The sequence below is a fragment of the Motacilla alba genome, chromosome 3, assembly GCF_015832195.1.
Source record: "Motacilla alba alba isolate MOTALB_02 chromosome 3, Motacilla_alba_V1.0_pri, whole genome shotgun sequence".
NCBI lineage: Eukaryota > Metazoa > Chordata > Aves > Passeriformes > Motacillidae > Motacilla > Motacilla alba.
Window position 1 is genome coordinate 68,597,410 of NC_052018.1, and position 9,562 is coordinate 68,606,971.

A 9,562-nucleotide genomic window follows, 5' to 3' on the forward strand; every position below is an offset into this window, starting at 1 on the left:
GATCTCCCACAGAAATGCTCTACTGGATTCTGATTTCATTTGCACCAGTGAAACTTGTTCCGTTCGTGTCAGCAGAGATGAGAACATCTCTCTGTTGATTAGGACCTGTTAATGTCCTAATGATGATTTCACATTATATTTTTTTGTTAAAAACATTGTTTTCCTTTGTTGTGCAATATTTCACTCTCAGAGAATCTGAATCTGGAGCTCCAGGATTGCAGGGACAATAAACCACAAATGCAACCTGCGCCGTCTGCATTGTCTGTGTATGTTGTACACCTGCTGTGAATCTGGCATCCCTCCGAGTCCTGAGTAATGGCTTCCCCAATGCCCAGAGAGGATCAAACTTAAAAAGTCTCAATCTCTGCTAGAAAGAGCTGCTCTCTCACTGTGTTTGAAAGCCCTAACCTGCGTGTCATGGTCATGCCTGTGACAGTCTTTGCTGTTTGCATAGATATTCCCTGCCTGGAGAACTGTGTCCAGCTGTGGGGTCCACAGCAGAAGGACCTGTTGGAGCAGGCCCAGATGAGAGGCACAAAAATTAACAGCTGGACAGAACACCTCTCCAGTCATTGAAGTCTGAAAGAGTTAGGGCTGTTCAGCCAGGAGAAGAGGAGGCTCCAGGGAGGCCTTATTGAGGCTTTTCAGTACTTAAAGGGAGCTATGGAAAATGGGGACAGGCTTTTCAGCAGGGCCTGGTGTGATAGGATGAGGAGTACTGCCCATAGCACTGTATCTCCATTTGGATAGCATTGATCTGACCATAAGGACTTCAGACTTGTCACAGCATCCCCAGCAGAACTTGACACCTACCCCTGCTCTATTCTTCTGCCTTTTGACATTTGTAATCAATATTTGCCTTGCTTGTTATCCTGCTGCCATTGCACTTCTTCCATTACAAATCTAGCCATTAAAGAAATATTATTAGAAAAGATTTGCTGTAAATCTTACTTGTCCTAATAGCAATCCATAGAACAGAAAAGCCAGACTGTTATAATCCCACGTAGGGTGGATGTTTCCCCTTTTAATTAAAAAAAAACTTGAAAGAGTAAGACTGATGACATCTCTATTTTTCCCTTTTAGTCATCTTTCTTCAAATTTCCTAGGTAGCAGCATAGAGGTGCTGAAACTTTTGGCCAGGTTATGCCTCACATCCTCTCATAGGAGCATTCAAGAAGAACGCTGCACTGTAAATTTTCAATTTTTGACCAGATGTGTGCTTGTCCTAGAGCCAACAGGCACTCCTGACAGCCATTTATGATGTACAGCTGTCTAATGAGCTGGAAGTTAATCTCTAAATGGTTCATTTGCAGTGTGATCAGGGAGAGGCTGGTGCATCGGGTCATGCTGCCATGGGCCACTGAGGAAAGCGGGTGGAAAGGAACCAGCCATCAGACCACTGAGCTGTTTGTACAGGCTGCATTTGGCCTGCAGCAGAGGTCAGCTGCTCTTTCTTGTGGCACAATTTGCAAGGAGAGAACATGTGAGTTCTCACACATACTATCCTCTCACTAGTGTGAATATTTATCATTCTCAGCTCAAAGCTGAAACTGTGAATGCAATCCCATTGCACTGGTGAAACCTTCTGGATCAACAAATCACTCTTGCCAACAAAGTGTCAAATTCTGCTTTATGACAAATGCAACACTGTCAAAATAGGCAGAAAAGCATCAGCAATTACAGAGTTAAACATAATAGAGTAGGCAAATTTGAGATGTAGTAAAATCAACAGTGAACTAAATCCCCTTCACCTCCTCAGGTCTTTCCCAGACAGGTGAAAAGAAGGGCATACAGCCATTTCTTCTTGTAAGAATCAGAGTGCTTAAAATGGTGCTGCAAAATTGCAGTGCACCAGGACTGAAAGTTCAGAAGAACATCACTGTGTATAGAAAGAACTAACAAATCCTGAGGGCTGACATAAACTGTGTAAGAACCAAATGTCTAAGCATTAGAAACAAAGACAGAACTTCTGCTGTGAGTTTCAGCCTTAGAGATTGGAAGCAAAGAAAGAGGAAAAGTATCTCTGTATAATTGTCAGACAAAAAAAAAATCATAAATCTTTGGTGTTATACAGGCTTGGAAAGATCAGTTCCAGAACTCATTTCAAATACATAGAGGAAAGAGGAATCCCAAGGATCAAACTAGTGTTATAGAATGAATAGATGGATAGTGGCTTTAAAATTGCACTGAAAATATTGAGGTATTTCCAAATCACTTATGTTTGGAATAGTGTTTGATTGGAATTTGTGAAAACAAAACCAAAATAAAAATAATAATTTCTTGTTAATATGATAGTGACCAATTTACAGAAACAAGGTTCTTAGCTTGGATTCAGGCAGTTTGGTCTGGATGACTAAAGTTTGTAGTCACGAAGCTGTGCATCAACAGATTTCCCCACCCACATCCCATGCCTCCCAAAGCACATGTAAAGTGGGTGGCAATGACTCAGTTCCATATCTTTGTAAATCAGCCTGAAGTCCTCTCCTTTCTCTGCCCCTTTGTCTCCTTTGTGCTGCAGATCAATCAGATAAGGCCCTGGGATGCAGAGGAGCCCTGCAAGTGCACTCACAGTCAGCCTGTACTCATACCCATCCTCATAAGAAGTTCTTGTAAATAATTGAAGAGATTAATGATGTGGAGTCTCATGCTCAGGAGACTCAATATTTAATCATTAATCTAACACATGCTTCGCTACGGCACGGAGCCTATTACAGATAAAACTTAAGAGGAATATTTATTGATCACTGCAATACCTCTGTAATATTTTTAATTGCTAGTTTTTCTTTGCAGTTATAGTCACTAGAGCTGTGAAAACAGCCAAGTAGAACCGGTAACACTAGTTCAACTAATTAAAGTTTAAATTAGTTTGATCTCCATGTCTTTTGCAGTTAATTATCACTCTAATACCTACAACAATAAAGTCAAATTTAATCCATGAATCACACTGGATTATCTCATGATAATAACAGCAATAAAGGAAAATGATACGCAGTGGGAACTTGGCTCTCAGAACCAAACAAGCTTTCAGGAATAAAATACTAATGAATAATACACTTCATTACAGACAAAACACTACTCCCCATCAAGAGTACCATCAAATTATACAGTATTACTGACGATGATAGCTGGAAAGACATATCATAGACATGAAATCCTTCCAAGAAAAGGATTGAGTCATCTGTATGCTTTTTTTGCTGAAACATATTCATTTCACCCTTGGAAAGGAAGGAGCTCTGTAACAGCAAGAGCAAGCTCTTTAAATATTTCCCTACATGTAGAGTGGATGATAAGAATCAGTGTGTCATGCTGGGGTTTTTTCCCTCTTTCATTCATATTGAATTTTTCTTTTTAACTCTGGGATTTCAGGCAGTTTATAGATTTTTTTCCTTCAGAACAGAGGCCAAAACACAAGGTTTCCAGAAACTAAGCTGGTAACTTCCCACAGATTCAGACTCCATTTTGTTCATTCTCCAAGCAGTTTCATTATTTGGCAATTTTGGATGGATGATGTTCTGCCTTCAACTAGACAGCATGAAAGAACCCTACTGCCTCATCTCTTGATTTATTGCCCAAAGGTTGGGGTACTTCTAACAAGAAATTTCAGCCTCTCAGGGCTGGAGTATTTGAACCACTGTTACCCCTATGCTAAGGGCAGTGTAGCCTTCACAGCGGCTAGTTTATTTCCGACTGAAAGATTCAAGAAACTTGCTGATTAGCATGTACAGTTTTCACAACATCACTGGATTCCGAGGTCTCCCCATGCACATGCTAAGGGGATAAAAAAGACTCTCAGAGCAGGGATCAGATTTATCACATCAGTTAGCATGATGACCCTAGCAGTCCATAGCATTAAACAAGCTCCTTACTCATAACTTTGGGTCACTTCTCTGGTGAAGGGCCTGGCTTTCCAGATGCATTACACCAAGCATGGCACAGGCTGGACTTTGAATTTTACATAGGCACGTGAGGATCAGGGATCTTTCTCTTCTCTGTCAGGAAACACTCTGCAATGGACTGTAAGATAGATAGAAGACATTTCTTACCTGCTATAACTCATGTTTTATGGCAAGCTTAAAAATGAGCAACATATTGCTATTTAGGCAGCAAGCTAAGATAGTGATGGAGCCATCTCTGTGCTTGTAGGGAGGGATCGACCTCAATTAATGAATTCTACCTTAAGCCATTACAGAATACATCTCCTACTGTGAATTATCAAATTAATGATGTGCAAAAGTGACAACATATTAATTATCCCAAGAGCTGTGGCAATGTTAATGAGGCAAACTGAACATGGAGGAGAAGGCAGAATAGCATTTCTTTCTTTTTTCTTCTGGGAATTATCTTTTTTCAGGATTTGGCCTAAGAGCAGTGATTGCGCAGATTGTTACACTGCTGGGTTATACTCTCTAATCACAGTGGGCATTTGTAGGAAATGAACATGAGGAAGAATATAAAAGTTGAACATTAGGAAAATGCTTACCGAGCTCTTTCAGTGGGAGTTAAGAGAAATGACCATGGAGACTGGGATGTATAGAAAATCCACTACAGTACACCCTACAGGCCTGCCCTTTGGAAACACCTGATTGCCTTTACCAGGCCCTTGACTGCAGAGAAGCCAAAGATGGTGGCACTCCTCAGATCTTACAGCTGTGTGGAGGGACAAGGATCACCCACCCACCTTGTGGGAATTAATAGTTCCCCTCCTGATTCCCCCTGATTCCTGCTGAGTTTGGCCAGTCTCTTTGGATGGGCCCTTGAATTCAGGGGAGAGTCTCATTGTGGAAGTTAAATACCAAAATGATGGAAAATTGCTGCCTAGCATTTTGGCTTAAACCCTTGTTATAAATAAGAAGCTTGACTAGGCCAATATTCAAGCAGCAATCAATTGATTAATTAATATGGTAAAGTATGAGCAAAACAGCTCTGGGTACAGTGGGGGAAGTTTTCCCTCCAGCTGCACACCGATGGTTGAGGCTTACAGGTATTTATAGGGGTACACACACGCTTTCTTAGCAGTTTCTATTCTCAATTTTCATGTCACAATTCCATACACTATTGTGAGTTAGTTTTTCTCAGGATGTACCCCAGAAAGGAGTATCCCCAGATGGTGGGGTCCCACTTCTGAAAGAAGAAAGAGGTCTCCCAGCTGGTGCGGTCCAGACTCCAGATGTGTGTCCACCTTTCAATTGCAAAGACTATAAATCTCATAACAGTGATGTCCAGCTTCCCCTGGTCCAAGCTATCAATCCTTGAGTTGATGTTCGTCTTCTTTTCTCAAGTTGCTTTTTACATTTTGCTAAGGTGTTGAGATAAGCATGTTTCCTTTACATATATTCTAAAGCTATAGTTTCAAAGCTCCTTACTACAAGCAATATTCTAAAATTATACTTCAAAAGGTTATTATTGCAAAGCTGTTCAATGCTTAGCTCCGTGCAGAAAGTTCCTGTCAAATAGCAACATCCTTAAAGCTTTAATTCAGATGCTATAATGGTTAATTGCAAACAAAAGATAGGTTCAAAGGCCTTCTTCCATGCTTTACTCCCTTGGTTATTTATTGGAATTTGTCTTTTAACTGTCCCATGATTTCCACGCATATCACAATCACAAGTACACACATTGCCTGTATGTACCTGACACAAAACACAACTTTGTATTTCACACCCTTCTCCTATTTAATGGCTCCACAACCTTCTTGGGCAGCCCATTCTGCCTGACAACCTCTTCCATCAAGAAATCCATCTTAATGTCCAGTCTGAATCTCTCCTGCCAGATCTTGAGGCCATGTCTTTTTGTCCTGTCACTTGGTTGCTTAGAAGAGGCCAACCCTCACCTGGCTACACACTCCTTTCAGGGAGTTGTAGGGAGCAATAAGGTCTCTTCTCCAGGCTAAACACCCCCAGTTCCCTCAGCCACTCCTCATAGGGCTTACCCTCTAAATCCTTCACCAGGAAGGAAGGAATAAGTTGAAAAACTGTCACCTAATGAAAGTAAATAGAGGAATAAAGTAAAAATTGCAATTCTTTCAATTCAACACAATATAAAGGTCTTTTCTGAACTTTGTGAAGCAAAACCAAAAAAGGTTATTTGCTAAATCCTTTCTCAGTTTCAAGGAGAAGAAGATGCACATCAAAGACAAAGATCATCTCCAATTTTCACAACTAACTTTCCCACAGCTAATTATGCCTGCTAAGACAACTCATTACTTCTTTTGATCTTCTTGAAGCAGTGGGGAGATAGCTTAATATGCATCCTTCTTTAGCTAGAAAGAATTGAAATGCAATTTTCTTTATCTATTCCCAGTTGATTTGGAAATAAAACTAAAATTATTCAAGGAACACACAATCTTAAAGAGCAATGTCATCTTGCATCAGAATTTTAAAAGAAAAAACAGTCAGAAAGATTACAGAATTTCACTGCATTGTGTTGTTTCAGAGCCAGCAAGAAGACATCCAGCATAGTGAGCCAACATATTTTTTCTTTTTTTTAATCCAGATCACTGAGAAAAAAGAGCAGAAAGCTAAACAGCCCAGGGGACAGCTGATCCAGACCACATATGCAGCTGCTCTCTGGACACATTCAGGGGGTCAGCAGAGCAGAGGGGCTCAGGCAGGGGCCAGGGTGATGCCTCCTCCCTTCACATCAGCTCACCTGGCCAGGAAGCACCAAAATTTGCCTGGCTAGGTGAGGGAGGGGAGAACCTCCTAGAAACCAGGGAAGACTGGAAAAACACGAGGCAGGGGACAGGGCCAGCTGGCCCATCTTCCCAAATGATTTCATATGAAGGTTTGGATAAAATCAATAAATTATCATGAAGCACTTTGGATTTTGTGAGATTGGTATTTCTCAGCATTGCTGAGGTAAGGAAAATGTGCAGGCTGAGCAGGAAAAAAAGGTCAATGAGGACTGTGGTTTTCTTATAAAGCTTTAAATAGATTGGCAGAGTGTGTGTTCTAAATTCACTGCCTTAACAGCGAGTCTCCAAATGAAAAAAATTGTTCCTCATCACATTCATTTTGTGACATAAATGACACAGAGAGGACTGGGCAGGGCACTCATTTACTTCCACTCCAATACCTTTGAGCATGAGGCAAGCTGAATAGGGCTTACTTGGAGTCTGATTTTTGTATTGGCAGGAACGTCAGTTCTCAGATTCCCTGGAGAAGACAGAGAGGGAGAGGAAGGAAAATGAAGGCAGAGCTGTCTATCAAATAATTTCCTCTTTTATTTTGCGACCCTGAAAGCAAAGTAAGACAACTTACCCTTATGCTGGTCATGACTTCTGCTGCCTTCCTCTGTCAATATCCTGCACTCCTGAAGTCTTTTGTCTCTGGACAGGAGGAAAACATCACCAGGATACATCTCAAGTCTTTCCTGTGACAGGGCACTCCCATCAAGAAAAGGAATATAGTTCTTTTAGCAATGCGCAATCAAGTCCAAACTGGACGTGTGAGACTTGCTTTAGTAATTATATCAATGCAAATGCAAGACCTCACCAGGTTTACTCTTAGGAGAGCTAATTTAGAAAAAATAGTGAATGCTAAATTTAGGAAACCTGTAAAGAGAAAGAAAAGAATCAGCATACAATTTACCATGGTAGATAAAATCACATCCAAATCTAAGAAAATCCATTAGAATGCCACAGATTATTACAGAAAATATGCAGCCCCTTAACTAATATACAAAAAATATTCTTGAATTTGTATGCTAATAAAGATAAATATTCTGATGTGAAGTTATTTTTCATATGCTAGAAACCTAATATCAGATCATAATTATCCAGGGGCACCTCACTGTTCACACCTAGCATACAGAAAGCTGTCTTTATGTAGATAGACATGGTCAACAACAAAGAGGCTTAGGAGGAAATTTAATCTAATCTCAGTGCAAGGTTACTCTTCCAGTGGCTGATTATCTCCTTATTCAGAAAACCATTTCTCAGCTCTGGAGGCAAAAAGTGTCAAATAGTATTATTTTATGATGATGGTTTCTGTTTTACAGTACCGAGCAATGTTATTTCTTTTCTCTCCATGCAATCCTGTGTTTTCTCTGTGTGAGCTGCAGAGCATATGCAGATCCTGACTTTGGGAGGTCAGGAGTTTGACACAATCTTCTTCTGGGGGAGGTTTTTTCTCAATTTGCATATGCTGTTATTGGTCTTTTTCTGCAACCCAAGTAAGTGAGTCCAATTATGAAACCCTGCTGTGATCAATAAACATTGGAATTGTTGCAAGTATTTGGGGAATAAGATATGAGGCTTTCCAGCATGAAGTCTGTTCAAAATAGGAGAAAATGCAGTAGCTGAAAAGCCAATTTCTAAAAGGAAAAAATCTGTTTATTGAAAAACACTGAGATTTGAGACTTTATGTTCTTTTTTCATTTCAAAGAAGTCACTCTTATGGTTGATGAAGGGCTTTTTTCAATGTACTTTGTATTTGTAATAAATCAGGAAGTAAATAATAGGAATATCTAGCATTTGGAAGGCCATTTAAATACCTTATCTTAACCTACTTTGTAAAAATATTTACATTTACGGCAAGCATATAACCCTTGTTGCTATTTGTATTAATAGTCATTATAGCTACTATAATGAATGTCATATTAAAAATCACCAAGTTATTTGAAATTCTAAGGAAAATACTTGCATGAAAGAAAGAAATATAAGATTTTTTTCTCTGGTTTGTTCAAGCAAACTCATGGATGTGATCCATATGATCATGTGAAGTCAGTTGTATGGCTATGAGAGCCATATTTTCACTGTACTTTCAGGACACAGACTCCCTTCAAAAAAAAGTCACGGTGGACACATGGATTTGCTGGAACTCTCTCTGTACCATACTTTTCACTTAATTGGGTGGTATTTAAATGAATGATTTTATCTTTAGGTGGACTTTATACCCAAGCCCCAAAGTCAGTAAGCCTTTGACAGGTTGCTAAGAAGAAAGGATATGATTATCTGCAAGCAGGTGCAGTTTTAGATGTTTAAAGATATAAAACACAGAAATCAAAAAGAGAAGAATTTCAAGCAGCACAGAGCTGCAATCAGCCCCTCACAAAGAATCAATCCATCAAGCACAAAATTGTATAGAATAAATGTAGGTCAGCTTTGAAAGTAATTCTAGTCCTCCTCTAATCCCTCCACCCACCCACCTGTGCACACACCTTTTCAAACTGCTTCTCCCAAGTGGCCATGTATCACCTCTGTTAATGACATGAGTAAATCCCAGAGATGATAGCTAGGAATCTCCCTGATCTCACCATGAGCGATTCACTCTCCAGCAACAGCTGGCAACCAACTAGCTGTCAAGCAGTTGCTGCTTGCTTTAATACAATGCAATCGGAAAGGACAGGCTTAGGAGAAAGGGTTTAAATAAATCTCTCAAGTGTCATGAATACATTTGGTCAACAGATGACAGTTTAATATATGGCAAATTATTGGGGTCCAGATCCTCACCCCGGTACAGTTTCAGCAGTGCCTTGAGAGAATTGAAAGAAAAATTGCTCAATGTGCAATATATGCTTTCAGCAGGGAATATCTCTAGCCAAGGTAATGATGCAGTAAATC